This window comes from Hesperophylax consimilis, chromosome 1 (assembly GCF_061612785.1).
Source record: "Hesperophylax consimilis isolate HC1 chromosome 1, BYU_Hcon_1.0, whole genome shotgun sequence".
Taxonomy (NCBI): domain Eukaryota; kingdom Metazoa; phylum Arthropoda; class Insecta; order Trichoptera; family Limnephilidae; genus Hesperophylax; species Hesperophylax consimilis.
Genome location: NC_142836.1, coordinates 49,363,386 through 49,384,002, shown reverse-complemented (window position 1 = coordinate 49,384,002; position 20,617 = coordinate 49,363,386). Strand labels below are relative to the sequence as shown.

General features: G+C 32.5%; 1 protein-coding gene across 1 annotated transcript in view; it reads left to right on the top strand.

Annotated features, from left to right (window-relative positions):
- Positions 1 to 20,617, top strand: part of LOC149427052 (uncharacterized) — a 421,382-nt gene that overhangs the window by 76,896 nt on the left and 323,869 nt on the right. The gene's annotated exons all lie outside the window — the stretch shown is intronic.

The following is a 20,617-nucleotide window of genomic DNA, read 5'->3' as shown; positions in this document are numbered from 1 at the left end:
AATCGTGGTGCGCGCAAGGCCTAAGGCTCGTATAATATCATTAGTAGTTCTGTGAACAAGAGTGGACCTTTGAATTTTCTCCTATTGAAAAAATGAAAATATCCCTAAAGTAAGTAAATACCTATCTATTTTATTATAAAAAATGCACTTCGTGAATTTTTTAAATTTCAAATAAAGAATTGTAATATTTCCAGAGAAACATCACTATCTCAATAAAAAATCTTTTTTCAAACTTTCTTCGGGCAGGTAGGTAAAATAAGATTTTATTTTTTTTAATTGCCGGCCGTTTATTGTAATAACATGATCAATATTACAAACATGAAAGTAACCCGCCTCACTAGAAGATTTCTGTTCTGAGGCGGGTACTATATTTGCTTACACATACACATACATTTATACAAATATATATATATATATGTATATATATATATACATATATATATATCAATATATACATGGAGCATTCCATATATAGTTACATAAAAACAGAAATTTCGTAGGAACTTTAAATTTACAAAATGGTAGCGTCTAGATCTCATAATGATAACATATCAAAAAATAGTTTAAACAACATTATTAGATTGATTCTTCCTTTTCAACAGCTATGAATGATCCACGTTCATGCGAACTCTGCATGAAGAAAACTTAATTTATTTAAAATCTAAAAATATTGAAGACAATATTAGTGATTTCTAAACGAAAATCTGAAACAGAAAAATCAGAAAAGGAAACGGTCACATCTGGGACTCGAACCCAGGACCCTTGTCTTTCCGTGACAGTGCTCTACCAACTGAGCTAATGGGACCCTATTCCCCTCGGTCATTTTTAACTGTATCATACTTCGAATAAGAACTACTAACATTGTCTTCATTTTTTCACCGCACATTTTTATTGGCAACTATCTTTATGTATGATCGCAAGATTCAACCCGAACTAAATGCAATCCAGACAGCGTCTTTTTAGATAAACCTATCTTATTTTTTATTTTTAATGTGCGACATCTGTTGACTTTTCTGCAAGTTTAAGTATTACAATTTGAGGTTTTACTCAATAAAGTCATTCCGAAAAATAAATATTTAAAATCTGGTTAAATTATTAGTATTCCTTTTTATTTTTTGGGATAAATTAGTGAGTAAAACCTCAAATTGTAATATTAAATTATTGAAGACATTATTAGCGAATCCTAAACGAAAATCTGAAACAGAGAAATCAGAAAAAAGATACGGTCACATCTGGGACTCGAACCCAAGACACTTGCTTTGCCGGAGCACCGGGGCACCGTGCCAGTATTACTTTTTAAAACGGGATTGTAGGACTGTAACGAATGGTTTGAGAGGTGTCCTAACAAAGTATCATTGTAACACGAATGTTAACATTAGGATAAACACAGCTGCATGAACACGTGTTCCGATATATTTTGAATGTAGTAAAAGTTTGTTCCATAGTTATTCTTTCACAGTTGTTATTTTTTCCGTATGGTAGGACAAAAAGGAATTTACGGATACATTCAGAGACAGGCAATGACGTGAAATACGAATTGCTTATAATTTTTAACATAAAACACAATTCATCAAAAATATTTAATTTGAACGGATGTCCTAGCTCTGCACCTAAAAATATTAATATAAATTGATCGTTGAATTCCGTTCGGGTGAGGTATCAAATCACATAGATACCCACCTTTAAATAATTTATCCTAATAATTAATCTACATTTCATTAATTAAAAAAAAAATAGTATGAAAATTTTTACAACAGCTTATACCTTTTATAAAAAAATAATTATATTTTTTGGAATAAAAAAAAAAAAAACAAAAAACTCGAAGTATTCTATTTTGATATGTAGAAGCCTTTTTGTCCGCTAAGTGAAGTGATCTCCTCTATAACGTTGTACATTATATTCGAACATTGTTCAACGGATTATGTTCGCAAAGATGCCGGCGCGATGCGTGAGATGGAATAAGGTTTCCTTGTTTTTCCAATATATCTCGTTGAATAAATTCCGCAGCGAAAAAATACTCACTATTTTCCGATAAAAATATTCTTGTTCAACAAGATGTTACCGTATTTATCATCGATATTGTCTATACGAAACTTTTCAGCCCAAAAATAAAGGTTTTAATATCGCATAAACAATGAAACTTCGGTATTCATGAAATAAGTTTTTTATTCTCGTATGTCCAATAGTAGCTATGTTTGCTTGAATCGCGACGCGCTCGAATCGAAAAGTTGTGTCAAAATCTGAAAAGTAAATTAACAATACAGCACTCTAGGGTTTCAGCAAGCGACAATAAACTCCTCCAGTCTCAGAGGTCATCAATAACATGTACCTACATCGATCAGATATATTCTAAACGAAAATTATCAAGTCTGAGAAGGAGTTAACGTGAAAACTTCTTCTCAAAAAAAAACTTCTAACTACGAAAATTTGTAAAATCATGAATCATGAATTTTTTCATGACATGCAACACAAGAGTCCCACTGGCTCTGAGCAGTGAGACTGTACTGCATCCCAGTATGAGAAGGAAAATTTATATTGAGGAGTGACTTGAAGTGCATAAATTATTCACGTGTGTGTTCAAACTTATGAAATTAATAATATACTTGATAATTAAATTTACGAATTGTTATTGTATTTAATTCATAGAAATCCATTAAAAATTGGAAACCAAATATTAATGTTGTTATTAGGTACTGCAATTTTTTTAGGTTTTATTACAGTGGCAGCATTTTTAGCGTTCAAGATATCAAACTGTGGTTATATCACTTGGAGACGACTGATTTATTATTACGTTTTTTTACCCCTACCCTATTTTTATTGGTTCGAGGATTTTATGTTTAAGCGCCATGAACATGAAAAGTATGTATTTGATTTTAAATAGATTTATTATAAGCCGGTTCTGCCAGTAATTGGTTATGGTAAATATAATGAGCTCTTAATCTTTCTAACTTCGCTTGTGAATGTCAACCTCGATACTTCTTTATGCAGAACTTTGCTACGGAGTTGATTAATAAAAAGCTCTTATAGATGTGCATAGTTAAAATAAATTAATATCCTAGATGTAATTCAATTATCCAATAGTGGATTACTCCCAAAGACAAAGAAAGCTTTATCCGTTTAAAGTCGGTATCGATAAAGAAATCCGCCAGGAAAAGGAGACTGGCTCGACTCAAAGACAATCTATTTTTACGATGGAAACAATAGATATAGTTATGCCCTGATTTTTTCCCTCTGAACCGAAATCGACGGCGGTGATTGGAATTTTTCTTCCCATCACATAAAGCAGGGCCTTCAAACATTGCCAAAGCTGACATACTAAAATACATTTATGAGGAACCCAATTTTTGGTTATTTTTATGTTTTTATTGCTGTTGTGAAAAGAACGATACGGTGTAATTTGATCACAGATCAAAGATAGAATATGCTTGAACTAAAGCAGTTTTTCATCTCATTACGCGTGGATTGTGGAAAATGACATTCAGGTATGAGGTATTGAAAAATAAATACCGTTTTTTTCATGCTTCTTGGATTGGTTGCTTAGTGAATTTCTTATTGTAAAAAAAATACGATTTCTGGCATTCGGTTGCGGGTCTCATTGGTTAAATAATGACAACGTATTTTTCTTCCCTCTTCATAAATTATTCACGTAACCTTTTTCATGGCCACTTCCCATTTTATCAATATTGTCTTTTTCGACTTAGTTAGTAAGACTGTATTGAAAGGAAAGGACGTGAAAAACTTGCAATCGAAATATGGCAATTGCCAAAATGGGATGGGAAACTTCTTGATTATAACTGAAACGAACGCTCTTTATCTCATTAGTAATGTAAAATGATTATTTAAAAAATTACAGCTACCGATCTGCATTACAAGACGATTCACGCAAAACAAAGAGGGAGGAATTGTAACTTACATTGTTATTTCACACAAGCATGAAAAGTAAACAAAAGCCACATAAAATCTTTAAACAAAGACGCGGGACATAATTTGGGACTGACAGATGATAAATGGGTGATATATCCATATTTTCAGTTTACTAGCCCTGATGAAAGGGTGTTTTTTGCACCAGAATCCAATTACACCGAGATAAATGACGGTTTCTGCCGCATCTTTACTTGCGGCCCCTTTTAACCCTTTCTGATTCATACATTAGATGGGACGGCACAAATGACCAAAATTACTTTTGGAAGCAATTATGTTTAGTTCTGCGTCAGATTTCCAATCAATTGTTACCAGGTGGTGTCTCACATATGTAATATGTTTTACTAATTTTTTCGTTTTTCAAAATATAAAAAAAAACTGTAATGTTCATGGTTCGAACCGTATAATTATGTACTTTTGAACGTAGCAATAACTTTGTGGCTATCCAAAAGTTTTATACATTTTAGCTTTTGTGTCTGTAATTGCTAATCTCATACTTTTGAATGAGCCGACGATCCCGATACAGCAAACCCTACGTAATCGAGTACACAGATGAATATACTTGGTAGTGAAAATAGACATTTATTAAGCCTTCAAAATGTTGGTCTACCAGTGCGACCCTTGGAGGGTTCTGCGCAGTCATGGAAAAACTGAACGATTTTTTACCTAAAAATGTGTTCATCAGGTACATGAACGGGAATGGTTACTTACGATAGAGGTCGATTAGTAAATGAAAAAAAATTAGGTCTGCCATCGGGCAGTCTTGAGCATTCGCAGGCAGCCGGATTTAAAGTTGTATAAAAAGTAGTAAATTTAAGTTATCGAGTACACGAATGAAACCAACGAATAACTGTAGTCTATATCATTCAATTGAAGAATTTCTTGATCTGCCTACCAGCCGCCTGGCAGTTTTTTTGTGTACGATTTTTTTTGTTATGAAATATTTTCACTATCCATATTATTGTTTTTATTTGAATGTGGGTTTCAAAACTTTAATGACCTAAATTGACCTTGCGGAACCTTCCAAAAGGCACACTAACTTTTTTAAGGCTTACTAAATGTCTATTCGTACTACAAAGTAGTTTCGTCTGTGTAATCAATAACGTACGGTTTGTTGTTTTGGAATCCTAGACTAAATGTACCTATAATAAATCATAATCATCAGAATTTTTTGCTACCAAAAATGCAACATTAAAAAAAAAATAGATTACTCAGATAAACGTCAATACTTCCGACCCCAAAATATAAAACAACAATAGGGCAAATCAACTATCTTAGATTATTTTTTAATTCATAACCAGAAAGTAACTTAAATATTAATTACAACAAAGATTTGAAAAATCAAGTTTTAATTACACTGAAAATATAAATTGATTGGCATAAACATAAATAAAATTGCAAACTAAATGACGCATCCAGCCCAGCTTTATTATGGTGTTACATTTTATGTATAAAATTAGGTGAAATAATTACTATATCTTCTGTAAATTACGTAAAAATATTTTTTGGAATAAATATATATTTTTAAATGTCCATCGGTGCTGACAGGATATAATTTTATGGTAAAAATTGTAGTATTGTAAACTATTGAAATACTTTTAATTTCATTATAAAGTTTATTCAAATGCAAAATATAAACAAGAAAGTGAAACAACCAGTAAAACGGAATAACATACACTTAAAACATTAATTTATACAAAACGTCCCGTACGTCTATTTTATATCTCGTAGCCGAGTAGTCCATATCGTAGTGCAGAGGTTTGACGTCGTCGGCATAATAATGCCGATGACGTCGTAAGTAAGTTCCTACCTTGTACCTTGTAGCGATGAAAAGGCCTCAGCTAAAGGGAATAATTAGACTATTTGATTGGTTGTAATTCAACTGCTTGGATTTTGTGACAAAAAAGATTGATGCACTTTTTATTTGAGGTATTAGATAGGACAATTAATGATTAGTTTAATTTAAGTTAAAAATAAGCAAATTATACAACCCAACATTTAATGTGGTGGTCCAACACGTTAAATCACTTCGTAAGCAGAAATGTGTGATTAGTTAGCTAGTATACTGTTATGCCATACAGACCTGTCACACCTAAAAAGATGATGTACCATCAGTGTGGGCGTGGCAATGACATGCGCTGTGATCTGCTAGCCAGGCTTTATTTGAAAATTATGCGACCCCCTCTCCTATCTACGGCAGAAGAATAAGTCAGAACCATTTACGGAGCGCCATAGTTATGCGGCTGTCATCGGTCAAAGTGACAGAATCCATACAAAAAAATGATATTTCGCGGCAGACCCCCAATTGATCTGACTCCCTCTCATGAGGAAGATTATAGCGTAGTGTGTCAGCCGAACATATAATACGTAAATGTGCAATGTGTTGTAAGGCGCCAGTGTAAGAAGGGGCAGTTTTACTAACGTGGGCGACAGTGTGAAAAGGTGCCTTTGTACGGAGACTTACCAGTGTACATTTCGGTTTTAGCTCAGGTGGTAGAGAATTGAGTTCCGTATCTTCAGGTGTTAGGTCAGCCAATGGGCTTTTACACGGGGGACAAATGCCAATTCAACCACTGCATATTCGTCAAAAGAAACACAAAATGGGAGTATGAGAGTATATTCACAAAGCACACTTAAATTACAGATACACAGATGAAAAGGGTTATTAACATCCTAAATATTTCTAGCTGTTTGTTAGGGACAATCTCTCTCTGTATTTAAGGTTCTGGCTGGCAAACCTGAATGTTAACACGATTCAAATCATAAAAGGCACATAAGGAGAAATGGTTATTAATCAGCTTACATGAATTTGCAGGAGGAACAACCGTGCATGTTGAATCTCTAATATGGCGGGATATCTTCTGTACTGTACGCGCCAATGCGCGTGCAGTTCTCCATTGTAAATTAGCACTGATTTAGATATTGGTTATTTAAAGTATTAGCACAAAAATAGCCGTTAATTTAGGCGCGCTACAGGGAGCGTCTTTGTTAATTGCAAGGCACACATGTTGTCAAGGCCGAGGTTGAATTGTGAGTGCTGTTGATTTCGTCAGCCAGCGTGCGCGCGCATTGTGCAGTGCCAACGTAGCCCTGCGCAATGCGACGCATGCGTACAGCGAACAAAGGTGACAACTGATAGCTAGGTAATTTGAATTCGCGGGAGTTTTGAACGTGTCGATTCGTTACGTGACAGTGTCTAAGGCCTGCAGCATTATGATATACGCCACAGCTTCTCAAGCCCAGAGAAAGATTCCTACCATTATAGATTACAGATATTAGCCTACTGGCTGTCTACCAGCTTAATTACAATTACGCCAATAAAAACTTACAGTATTTTGTGTATTCCCGGAGTTTCAAACTCTACTAAACTCTTCATAAAATGGCGTTGCCGGTTGGATTCTTTCTCTGAGCTTTGATCTCCCAGAATTGTGGATAGCTCTTTAAATGAAACTCCAGGAATACAGAAAATACAAAAATATATATACATATATAATGTTTTGATACAACTAACTCATATATAATATATCACAATAATGTTTGTATCTGCTTTAATTAAATCAAATTAAAAAATAGTTTTAAGCAAAATCGATTACTTTCCCCGTCAAAGTTTTTAAATAGATCTTCTAATGAAACGTTATTGTCCTATAACTTAAATGTGCGTAGCGCTGTAAAGCAATAACTTTGTGCATTTGGCAGTTTCGCAATAACTGTAAAGATAAATGTCCTCCATTTCTATAAACGAACACCCGCCCGTCTGAGCAATTTTCTACGTATAAATCTTCTCCTTCTTCCACTTTTCCCCGGTAAGAATTGGCTGCAAAATGATTTAATGTGTCGGTTTTGGGTGTTCAAAGTAAATGAATTAGCTAATGATATCAAACACACTCCACATCCACAGTCCTAGCGCTCGAACAGTTTTTAGATAAAATTAGACTCCGAAAGTTAATTTTTCTAAGAAAAAATATTATTTCCATAAAATTTTTACGTTGTGTCACTAAACCCTTATCATTGTCCAAGCGAAATTTTCCGGATGTTGTACCGATCGTCTTAACCGCTCCGCCACATAGGTATTTTATAAAATAAGAGATACAAACACAGATTTAAAAAGTACATTTAAATTTATTTATTACGAAGAAGATGTAATCGCGATAAATAAATAATGAACGAAATATCCAACAAAAGGCCTATAGAGGTTGTACGTTTATGGCAATATGGTAAAAGGGTTTTCTTTCGTTACAAATGGAGAATTTGGGTTCGTACTCGTTCCACCCTTTAGTTTCATACTCGTATAGCATTCTGCCATTCCCACGGGCAGCTCTTTGTCTTCTAGGGCAGGGGACCTTGAGTTTGTATTGGACAAGATCATAAAAATGCCCTCGGCGAGGATAAGAAGAACTTCTGTTGTTTATCGCTTTCTCTTCCCGCGCATTTATTAGGAATGATCTCACCACTGCTGAAATTATTTTATCTTTTTTTTCTTATCAAATAAGCGGTTCATCAGAAGCACATGAATATTACATTTCCTTTGTGAATGACCTTTGAATGACCTTTGTGATGCTGTGAATATGCCGGATGATATATATGGGTTTGATTTTCCGTATATTGAAAATTTATGTTTAAAAAAATTGTTTTCGGTTAATATTAATTATATGAAGCTAATAAAGATATGGGTTTATTTTTTGCAATTTTGCAATAACAAATTAATTTTAAAATGAAATTCTTTTTCGGCAAATTGATATCAAGCATTTCGTAGTTATCGTGAATGCTCAAAAATAATTTCAGCATTGTTGAAAGAAAGTATAACGTTTTGAAAATACGATTTTTCTTATTTTTGTGTCGATATTATAAATGGTTCCATGATAACTCAACACAGTGACTATTCAACGCACCTTTAAAAAGTGACATAGTCATTAAAAACGATGAAAAAAAAATTTAAACCTAACCTAACCTACTTAACCCAGTTAATAAAGTTTTTGTTTCATCACTTTCCATGACTTTATATAACTTTTTAAAGATGTGATGAATTATAATTTTGATGATTTATCCGGTCACCATTATAAATACCCGCTTTGTGTCAGAGCTGATTTTCAGATCTTTATTTCTTCCTTATTATTACTACATGTCATAATTCTTAAGAATTTCTCAAAAGACCTTAAGCAGAGAATACCTTCTTCAGTATCGAATTTAAATTAATCTTCAGAATCATTTTTTTTTTTCTTTCTTAATATGTTCAAAAATATTAATTAGATTTATTGAAATAATATATTTATATATGTAAATATATATTATTATACATACAGATAAAGCAATACAATTGTAATACTAGTCCAACTATTTTTTTTGCTAGCCTTCAATTAACCTTACATTACACATATTACATTTATCTTTGTATTCTATGTACAAGCTATTTGTCTCTTACAAATAAATAAATAAACTTAATAACGTACTAATGATTCATTATAAAGCTGGATCAGCATCAACATGATCAGACTACAAAAAATGTCAAAACCAATACGGAAAACAGTTTACTCTACAGAAGGATGAAATATTATAATGAACTGCAGGAAAACTATAAAGTCTGTACCAATGAATGGATTCAAGATGGATTGATGGAGCCACATTAAAAAAGAGATAGAGGAATAATAGTAAATTAGTCATTTGAAAACATAAATATAATTTAAACCAGTATAAAAATTAATAATAGATATACAATATTTTTCAACCTTTACAATGCAGACATAGGATAGATTCAATAATTGTCAAGAAATCAGATTTTGTTCCTGTTAAATTGTGTAATTACTCACTTATTGTAGGGGGCTATGGGAGGGACTGGGGATGGTAGTTTAATCGGAGGGAATTCAAAACATATTTATTTATTTATTTATCGTTTCTTTACATTGTATCTTTTTTTAAAAGTTATAATTTTTAACCTCACTAGGACAAGCCTGTGTTGAGGTTAGTAATTTTACAAAATATTAAAAAAATAGTACAAAGATTATATGAGATTTAAAATAGTACAAATATTTAAAAAAAATAATTCAAATATTAAGATAACAATATTGTTACATTGAAGTTTCTGCGAATTGGATACCTACATGGTACCTATCGGCCTATTCATTACAATATAATGCTGTAAACATGTAGGGTGACCATGATATTTAATTGCAATAAAAATGTAACAAACTATTATTTTTTTTTTTAAACAGATAGAAAGAAAGAGAGAAAAAAAAAATTTACATTAAAAAATGAAAAGGATGAAAAAATTAACTTATTCAAAATATTATGCCACAATTTAAAAGGACAAAGATGAAAGAATATGTTGGAAATCCTCGGATGGCAGAAATAATTTAACATTCTTTTTAAATGTACACAAGGAATTTGACGATTTAATGTGATCTGGAAGGCTATTGAATAAAAGTGGAGCCTGGTACAAATAATGTCTCTGCCCAAATGAGGATTTAGGGTGAATTGCCATAAAGTTCAGACCAGAGCCAATTCTTGTAGTACAAATTTGTTGCGTTCTTTTCGCAGAACTAATATTGTTAAAAAATCTGCATAACGTTTGTAGGATAAATAGTTGTTTTAAATTCATGATATTACATTCCTTATAAAGTAACTGTGTAGGATATGTAAATTTTTTCTTGTACATAACTTTGAGAATCAGTTTTTGGGCAATATTAAGTGGTTCTTTTACAGTATTCAGGCAGGAACCCCAGCACACTATATTATATGAAAATAGGCACTGAATTATAGCAAAATACACTGTTTTTAATTTTTCCCTGTCTAGTACATGTCTGAGATCTTTAAAAATATAGATAAGTCTCCTAACTTTATTTACTAACATTTCGACATAATCATTCCACCTCAAAAATTTATCAATTTTTACCCCCAGGTATTTGAGGCTGTCTACACTTTCCAAGGGGTTGCAGTTACACGTTTGCACACAATTGTGAATAATCAAATTATGAGAGGTAGATGGCTGACTTTTATAAGAAATGCTAAAAGTGATGTATTTGGTTTTTTGTGTATTTAAAGTTAAAATATTATTACTCAGATAATTATTAACTACTCCTAAACCTGTATCACATTTTTCAAAAGTTTCACTCCAATTTTTACCCTCAAATATTAAGGCAGTGTCATCTGCAAAACTAACAATGTTACCTGGAATTTTTAGACTGCATAAATCGTTTATATAAATAAGAAATAATATTGGCCCGAGTACACTACCTTGTGGTACTCCAAATGAGATAGATTTACTATCACTTAACATTTTATTTATTTCTACTTGCTGTGTTCTATCACTGAGGTAAGATCTGAACCAACCCATAGCTGTATTATTAATGCCTAAAGATAATAATTTCTTAATTTATTCACATTTAAACCCGCTAAACTACTTATGTAGTTTGTCAGCAGGAAAGTAAGTAAGAAGCAACTCGTGGGAAACCGTATCGAAGGCCTTTGATAAGTCTAAAAATACCGCTATAGCTTTGTTGCCATAGTCCAGTGCGTTTATAACTTTGGTCAATACCTTTAATATAGCATCACTCGTACTTCTGTTCTCTCTGAAACCAAATTGGTTGTCGGAGAGTATTTTGTATTTTTCTAAAAATGATACTAATCTTGACTTAGTCAGTCTTTCTATTATTTTTGAAAGAGTATTGAGCAAAGATATTGGTCTGTAATTATTAACATTTTCGTGATCTCCACCTTTGAAAAGAGGTATAATCTTGGCATTTTTACAATGGGAAGTAAATATGCCATTCTTAAAACTAAGATTAACAATATGAGTTATAGGACCAGCTAATTCATAAACATGCTGTTTATACACCATTATACTTAAGCCATCGATACCACAGGAAAAAGACATTTTTAATTCATTTATAACTTTAGTAACTTCAAAAATGCTAGTAGTTTTAAATTCAAAACTATCTCCTGTAACCTGAGAACCAGGTTTAAAATTGTTAACAAGATACATTTCGTTGGTTTTATTAGCACTGCACAAGTTTTTTGCGTATGTAGGACCAATATCACTGAAGAAGTTATTAACATGGTTGGTAATTATATGTGGATCCTCCTCCAATGAGATAGTTTTGTTATTGATTACTTATTTTTTTATGGACACTTGCTCCTTTTGAATATTTATGGCTTCCTTTATAATCTTCCACTGTTGCTTGTTATTACCGTTGACTTTATCCAGTTTCCTTCTGTAATACGTTTGCTTTGTATATTTTATAATTTTTGTACACCAGTTTCTGTATCTCTTATAATAAGCCAGCAGTTGAATATTATCAAACTCTCCTCGACATTTGTTGTGCAGTTTGTCGCGGGTTCTAAGGCATTTGATAATTCCATCATTTATCCAAGGTTTTAAGTATTTGATGTTATGTTTTACACTTTGTACCGACGAGCAACTTTCCACGTGCATTTTTAAACATTTTACGAAGTTTTCAGTAGCTGAATTAACTTCTTGCGATGACAGGACTGACTGCCATGATTCTTCTTTTAATTTAGCCTTCAAAAGATTGTTATTTATGACGGTTTTGATTTTTTCATTTTCCTTTGCTATTTTCTTTTGTCTAAAGCTCATAAATCTCAGCAATACCGCATCATGATCTGTTATGTCAGTAGTGAAGACAGCTCCCTGTTGTTCAAATTTAGATTTTACCATAATGTGATCGATGCGACTTGAAGCAGTAGACGAAACTCTTGTAGGTGAAATTATAATAGGTTTTAAGCCGTGAAAAGCCAAAAGTGAGAGGTATTTTTGAGTTTTTATACTGTTCAAATCTAATGTATTAATATTTATATCACCACATAAAATGATTTCCTTATTTTGTATAGATGTAGAATCAAGTAGGACACTCAGTGATTCAAGGAAACTATTTATATGAGTCTGGGACGGAGATCTGTAAATGGCTATTAAACGTATATTATAAGTATACTTAAGCAGTTTGCTCCAGGGAAAACAATTTCCTCAACAGTCGCCTGAACATTTTGTTTCACGTAGGCAACTACACCATCGTTTTGCAAATAGTTATTATTTGTATTGTAAACTGTGTATCCTGGGATGCTAGGTATATTGATCAAATTTTTTAGCCAAGCTTCTGTAAAAACTAATACCTCAGGACGATGTTCTATGCCATCAAGCATAGTTATGGTTTCATCAAAGGTTTTACTTAAACTTCTAATGTTCAAACAAACTAAAGAAAAGTTTGAATGTTTCAAAAAATTTTTGCAAGTAAATGAATCTTTAATAGTTAAATTAGGTTCTGTATTGTCATCCAAATCCATGTTTTTTCCTAAATCGATGTCCATTTTTAATATATCAAATATTGTCGGTGCCTTTTACCATACAACTTCTATATTCTATTGAGGTCATCTTCGTGTTTTATTTCTTTAATTTTTTTTCCTTCATCTTCTCTCATTAGAATGGATCCATTTTTAAACCAAATATATTTGTATTTTAATTCTTTTCCCTTTAATTTGGCTTTCCAAAGCAGTTCTTTAAAATAAGGAGATAGCGATTCTCCTAGGAATATCATTTTCTCACGGTTTGAGATCACCTTCTTATTTGTCAATAATTTTGATCTTGTTTATGGATTTCTAATTTTTAAGAGATTTTTTTTTGGATGACCTGGTCTTCTGTCATATTGTCTTATTGCTGATGTAATATCCTCTCTACTTATTTGGATATTAGCACTTTTTATTAGGTTTATAGCAGTTACTTTGGGATTTTCATCTGTCTTTTCCTCAATTCCTGTTATTTCAATACAGTTATCGAGGTTCGACTGTTCTAAACAAGCCAGTCTGGTTTCTAGATGTTTAATAATTTTACTTTTATTTGTAAAATCATTTTTAAGCTTTCGACTTCTCCTTTAATTTCATTCATGGAGTCCAAACGAATTATTATGTCATCATACTTTTGACAAATAAATTCGGTAGTTTTTTGAAATTCAGACATTTTTTTTTCAATGTTTTCGAGTATTTGGGTTTTAAGTTTCTCCAGTTTTGTGTCTACGAAAGACGCAAATTTAGTAAAAGTATCTTCTTCTGGGCTAGTGTCTTCGGGGGCAGTGTTCATTTTGTTTTTGGATCTTGTAAATGTATTTAGAGTATTTTGTTGTTAAGAGCTTGTTTTTTTGTTCGAACTCATGGTCACCCTTGCTGTAGTTTTGGTAGAAACAATAAGATGCGCAAGCGCCGTCAAAGCGAAACAAGCAAGCCGAATGGCCCGAGTTTTAAAGATGGCTGTGGAGTTGGCCAATCACAAGAGATTCACTTATACAGTAAACTTCACCGTTACTATTTCGCGATGTTAATAATTTATAAATCACTTGAGTAATCTCGCTTCAACGCGCAAAATTCTTTTCACAATTGATGCAGTGAACACTTAGTTAATGTCGCAACTGACTCGAATTGAACCGTTCACCGATATACACAATTAAACCAAGTTTTCAACGGGTCACTATTACTGTGTGCTACTTTGATTGTTGTCGTTATATCGATCATAAATCCAACTTAACGATAATTCAACCAAGTGCTATAAGTAATTTAGTTTTTTTTAATAATAATAATAAAACTTGAATATTTGTAAAACTTCGTAATTAAATAAACGGAGTTGTGCCAATTGAGCACGATAGGGAGGAAATATTATGGTTGGTAGCTCTTTCCAGATGCTAACCGTTTTAAATAAAAACGAGTGGAAGAGATTTTAATGAAACAAAGGACTTTATAGCTGCTCTTTTCGCGTACAAAATTTATTTTTTATTTTTACATATGAAGCAGATACTTTGTTATGTGATATTATAATATAAAATAAAACGGTAACATAGTAAATACCACCTGTATACCCAATGCCGACCAGACCGCAACAACCGTAGCCTATTCTATGCAATATAATACCCCACTGCCCCGACGAAGCTACAATTGTGCGAAACCTGGAATAGTGGTATTCACTAAGTTATTGTTTTATTTTATTTATTGTTTCTTTACGTGCGGTATCATTGTTTTACATTTTAATTATTAACCTCACCACAAGTATCCTATGTTGAGGCTGATAATTTTAGTTTTATAACTGAATGGATGTATTCTAATGAATTCATCACTCCCGATAATAATTCAATGTTTTACTCGTATTGAATAATCGTTTTATTCCTTCCCCCATCCCTCTGAATTGAGAAGCGACGCACAGAGCGAGCCTGGCCAGGTACTTGTCCTCCCCGTATAGGTTTTGGATATCTAGGAGGTTCTTCCTCAGTTCCATCCAAATGCTCAAAACATTAACATCTTCGTCAAAAGTCATCTGAAAAACAAGTTAAGCAATGTTTTTATGTGATTTAAAACAAATACAATTTTCTCCAAAATTATAAAAACACACGATTGCCTTTTTTCCTTTATTCATTGATAATTTTAGGTAGGGTTTTCGGGAATTGGATTTCGATTTGAAAATAGCGACCCATGTTTTATAGACATCCCAGCAAAGAATCAAACCAATTAATACCGACGTAGGTACCAAACCGGCGAAACCACTGGTTTTATTTTTAATTATAAACTAATGTTTATAAGACATGATTTTATGCATAGCATAAAGGATAACAAATAATTATAAGCAATAATTAGTCGCCTGAAATATCAATACAATAGGAAAAAAATATAATAAGCAGTAATTGTTGATTGAGGTACTAGTACATACTGAATTATTTGGCGGGTTGGAAATAAGCCGACATGGCTTAGTGGTTCAGAACACTTGACCGGACATCAGAAGTTATGGGTTAAATTCCCGTTGGCGGCATTTATTTTTAATCGGGAGATATTTTCAATTTGTATTGATATTATCAGAGTATATATATATACTCTGATAATAACAATACAAATTGACTCTAGCTAGCTAGCTATATATAGATAGCTTTTATCTCAAATCTAAGTCTCAAATCAGGAATATTCCCTAACCATCTAAAAAATTCTATTGTTGTATTACTACACAAAAATGGAGATAAATCTGCCATTCAAAATTACCGGCCGATATCTCTGGTCAATTCAGTCTAAAAAATTATCGAAAAAATTATCAAAAACCGTCTTAGCTTTTACCTTGAAGATAATAACATTCTTTCTGAAAGACAATTTGGCTTCCGACCGGGTTTAGGTACCGAAAATGCCATTGGCAATCTTACTAAAGTCATTTCTAATAACATCGATCGAGGAATTAAAAGAATCGCGCTCTTTCTGGATCTGGCTAAAGCTTTCGATACCATCTCGCACAAAATCCTTTTGAAAAAACTTCAGCTAATAAGTATTCAGGGGCAGTTACTTAAATGGTTAGGAAACTATCTAGAAAATTGAAGCCAAAGAGTTAATATTAGTGGCACTCTAAGCGATCCAGCCAATATTGAATTTGGTGTTCCACAGGGAAGTACTTTAGGACCGATATTGTTTAGTATATATAACAATGATCTTTGTAACAGTAACCTTGCCGATCATATCATCACTTTTGCTGACGATACGGTCTTAATATTTGAGGCAAAAAACTGGTTTGAAACGCATAGAAAAGCCGAAATTGGGATAAACAATGTTAAACATTGGCTAGATAATAATCTCCTTACTCTCAACACGGAAAAGACAAAATTTATACTTTTTTAGTGCAACTCAAGCGGGACAACCCAAGGAAATACTGAATATTACTATTCACATTCGTAATGAACCGAATACTTGTACTTGCAAAAACCTAGAATCCTTAGATAGTTTAAAATATTTAGGAATCACCATAGACAAATATCTGAGATGGGAAGAACACATTAACTCAACTGCCAAAAGTCAGAAAACTTACCCACCACTTTATGACCATCAGAAATATTCTCTCTGTAAAATATATGAAATCAATATACTATTCCATGTGTAATTCTTTACTCGAATATGCAACCCTAGGTTGGGGTGGCTGTGCCAAAACAATAGAAGACTCCCTGGTTAAAGCACAGAAATCACTACTAAGAGTCATCCTCAAAAAACCATTCAGGTTCCCCAGTGATGCATTATTCACGGAAATAAAAGTTCTCGATGTTAGACAACTGTATATTAGAAAGATTATATTACTTGCACAAAAATAACGTCAGCACTTCCCTTCCATCGACCACCTTCACGACACCCGACTTTCAAGGAATAATCCAATAGTCCCAATAAAAACCACGACTTCCCTTGGGCAACGGCAATTCTCGTACTTAGGACCTAAATTATTTAATATCATTCCCAATGCTTGAAAAATGAAAAGTACAAATGTTTTGCGCAAATTGGTCAACGACTGGCTCCTTGATTTAGGGAGGGTAAAAAATGAAGATATGTTGATCAATAGATAATCTCACTATAAAAAATATATATGTACATTATTTTCAAAACACTGATACATAATTTTTAAGTCCATCCAATACAAAATCACAAATTTATCACCTCTGAACACAATTGTCAATTATATATTAATCTGTACTTTATTTATCAATGCTATCGATTATTTTCTAATCATCCAACTATATTATAAACTTATAAACTACCCTTCCCATTTTTTTTACCTTACAACTCCTGTGGTGATCTGTCTTTTTATTACTACTATCTGGCTGTTATTTACTTTACCGGTTTTGGTGCTAAATTATAATATGAACTAAACTTGTCAATTTGACTGGCCTAAAACAGGATACATTCCTAGTTGGTTAGTCAAAGTTTCCGCATGTTTTATAGTATGATTGTTATGTGAAATAAATTTATTATTATTATTACTATTTCAGGCGACTAATTATTGCTTATAATTATTTGAAACCACTGATAATATCTACCAACACTTAAAATAAAGAGATTTAAAATAATATAGAAACTTATGTGTAGTTAGAAATAGCTAGATATAATAGTCTAATACTAACTATTTCTAGTCTAGTATTCAACATAATATTTGGTTTAACGTTTGTATTTTTTTTATATTTCAGCGGTAACATATTTAAGCAATTAGATATCACGTAGTCCTGGCGTTCTTTGCCCATATTTGCTTGGGTACGATTAGTCCTTCGTTAAATGTTTAACGAGTATTGTGGTCCAGCTTATGTTTGCCTATTAAAGTATAATCTTATACCACAGAATTGTTCTTAATGATTTAATTACGATTAAAGTATGGAAAAGAATGCATTTGTTTGAATTTATTTGTCGAATTTTGGAGGATCTAGAGTCAATCAATATAAATGTAATGTATGCGGTGAAAGAGGAAACCATGTTTCGTGGGGTCCCCTCCAAAGATTCTCTTACAGACCCAGACAAGCTCTATGGATACTCTAGATATTCTAGCCATAAGCTTATAGTGACCAAACCTCTGGAGTACCTACTCATCAAATGACTTATTCCAAACAGCACTGTGAGATTGGGTCTCAGAAATAAACTTCTTATTAAAACTCATTGTTGTTAACGTGCGGTCGCCGTTGTGTGAAAGCACTACTCAATGGTGCAAATATATAATACAAATCAACAATAATTGTAAGGAAGCACTAATAACTGATACCAATTAATTTAATGAAAAATGTAAATTATTGTTTTACTTACACATTCAGGACAGTGCGATTACGAGATTCCTATTGGTAGTGAATGGCGAAATGCTGGCTGAAATGAGCCAAGTTGCATATAGCGTAATGTGTCGCGTACCTGAATACTTTTTTGTAACACATGTTATTATTATTTTATTTATTCATTTCGGAAAAAAGTGCAATCCGACACATTCTATAAATCGTATTTGGTATAATTTTGGATGTATTTTAAGCTTACTTTAAATATTTTGATGATTATTTCTGTTTTTTTTTAATATTTTTTTGATCATTCAGTATAATTTTGATTTATATTTTTATTATGGTTTATAAAATAACTAGCTGACGTGTACCCAGCGTTACTCGACTTTTCCCTACTTTCTATAATTTCAATATGCACGTAGGGAAGACCTAGGCAAAGCGAATGGACCAGGTGAATATTTCCGAAAATTACCACTAGAATGAGCTAATAGTATCATAATCGGTGTACCGCATCACTACCGTTGCCATGACAGCGAATATTTGTCATTTGGCTGGAACACACGCTTTTTTGATAAAATATCGTTTTTTTAGAATTTTCATAGGATAAACGAAGGTAAGGTATTTGTGATTATTATTATTTGGTTATATTTCATGTGAAGATTAGTTTATTTCATCCCATGTTTATTTGTTTCCTATCTAAAAAACTAAGTTTAGTTATGAAATACAGCAACCACTTTGTATTTTTTTAACAAAGCGTTATTTGATACTGCCTTAGGCAAAGCGAATAGGGCAAAGCGGATTGACCATTCGCTTTGCCCGAGTGAATGAACTTTTTAATTGATTATATGTTAATGCGTATTACATATTTACAATGTTTATATTTTTATAGGAGGTGTATACACACGTACGAAAAACAAACCAGGCAAATTGGACTGAGTTAATGATGGCTAAAGCCATGAAAAAAGTGAATAAATACAAGGAATCCATCACATGCAACATTCTATCGCCACATCAAATCTGGATCCACAAAGAAAAAGTTGGGTCGTTTTTTAAAAATTTTTCCTCTGAACAGGAAAACAAACTCTGTGATTACTTGCTGAAAATGGAGAGCGTTTTCTACAGGTTAACGCGTTGTGATTTCCTTTCCGTGGTATATAATTATGCTGATAATGCATTTAGTGACATTGATTATGCTCCTGCCACAGTGACAGATCGTCCTGTTGAACCAGAAAACTCTGAAGGCTGCACATCTCCAACGAATCAACAACCGCATTCTGTGGATGTTATAGATAAAGCTTCCTTGCCTCCTGCTGAAATCATTAACGAAATTAACACCGGTAAAATTTACGCACTCATTAACAAGGAAGATTAAGTCATTATTTGATATTAGACCAATGCCCAAAGCAAATTTTAATTCGGCAATAAGAATAAGAAAATGCCAAAAGTCAGATGTTATTACTTCTACTCCCATAAAAAACATACAAAAAGGCAAAAATGAAGCCAACATTCGAAAAAATAAAAAAAAATGAAATCATAAAGAAAAAAAACTTGGCCCATCTACCCCAGCGGAATGAAAGTTAAAGCAAAAACAGATGAAAATAAAAATTTGAAATGCCTTATTTGTGACGAAAATTATATTGAACCATTAACAGAAAATTGGATTCAATGCAGCCAGTGTAAAAGTTGGGCTCACGAATCATGCACCTCATATAGTAGATATGGTACTTCTACTACGATTGTGATTGCCAATTCTCTTTGCCCGGAGCCCAAGTTCAACAATACGAAGAGTTTTTTAAATTTATATTATTTTTATAATTCTAATTAATATTACCTTTTCATTTATTTTACTTTTGTAGACAAACATTTTTTCAACATTACGCTTTTTAAAGTTTTTATGCTATGCAAACATTGTGTGTTTTATTTAATGTCTTTTCCTGGGTCTCCCCTATTTTTAGGGGTCGGACGTAACAAATGTAGCGGGATATATATATATATATATAAACCTACCGGAAGATATTCTCTACATAATAATAAAAACCCTAGTAAAGTCCGTTGCGTGGTTTAGAAGAACTAAGCGCACAAACATATATATGGATATCGACTTTATTTTATAATATTTATTTATTAATATTTTTTTTCTCTTCATACTTAAATCATGTACGACTCCC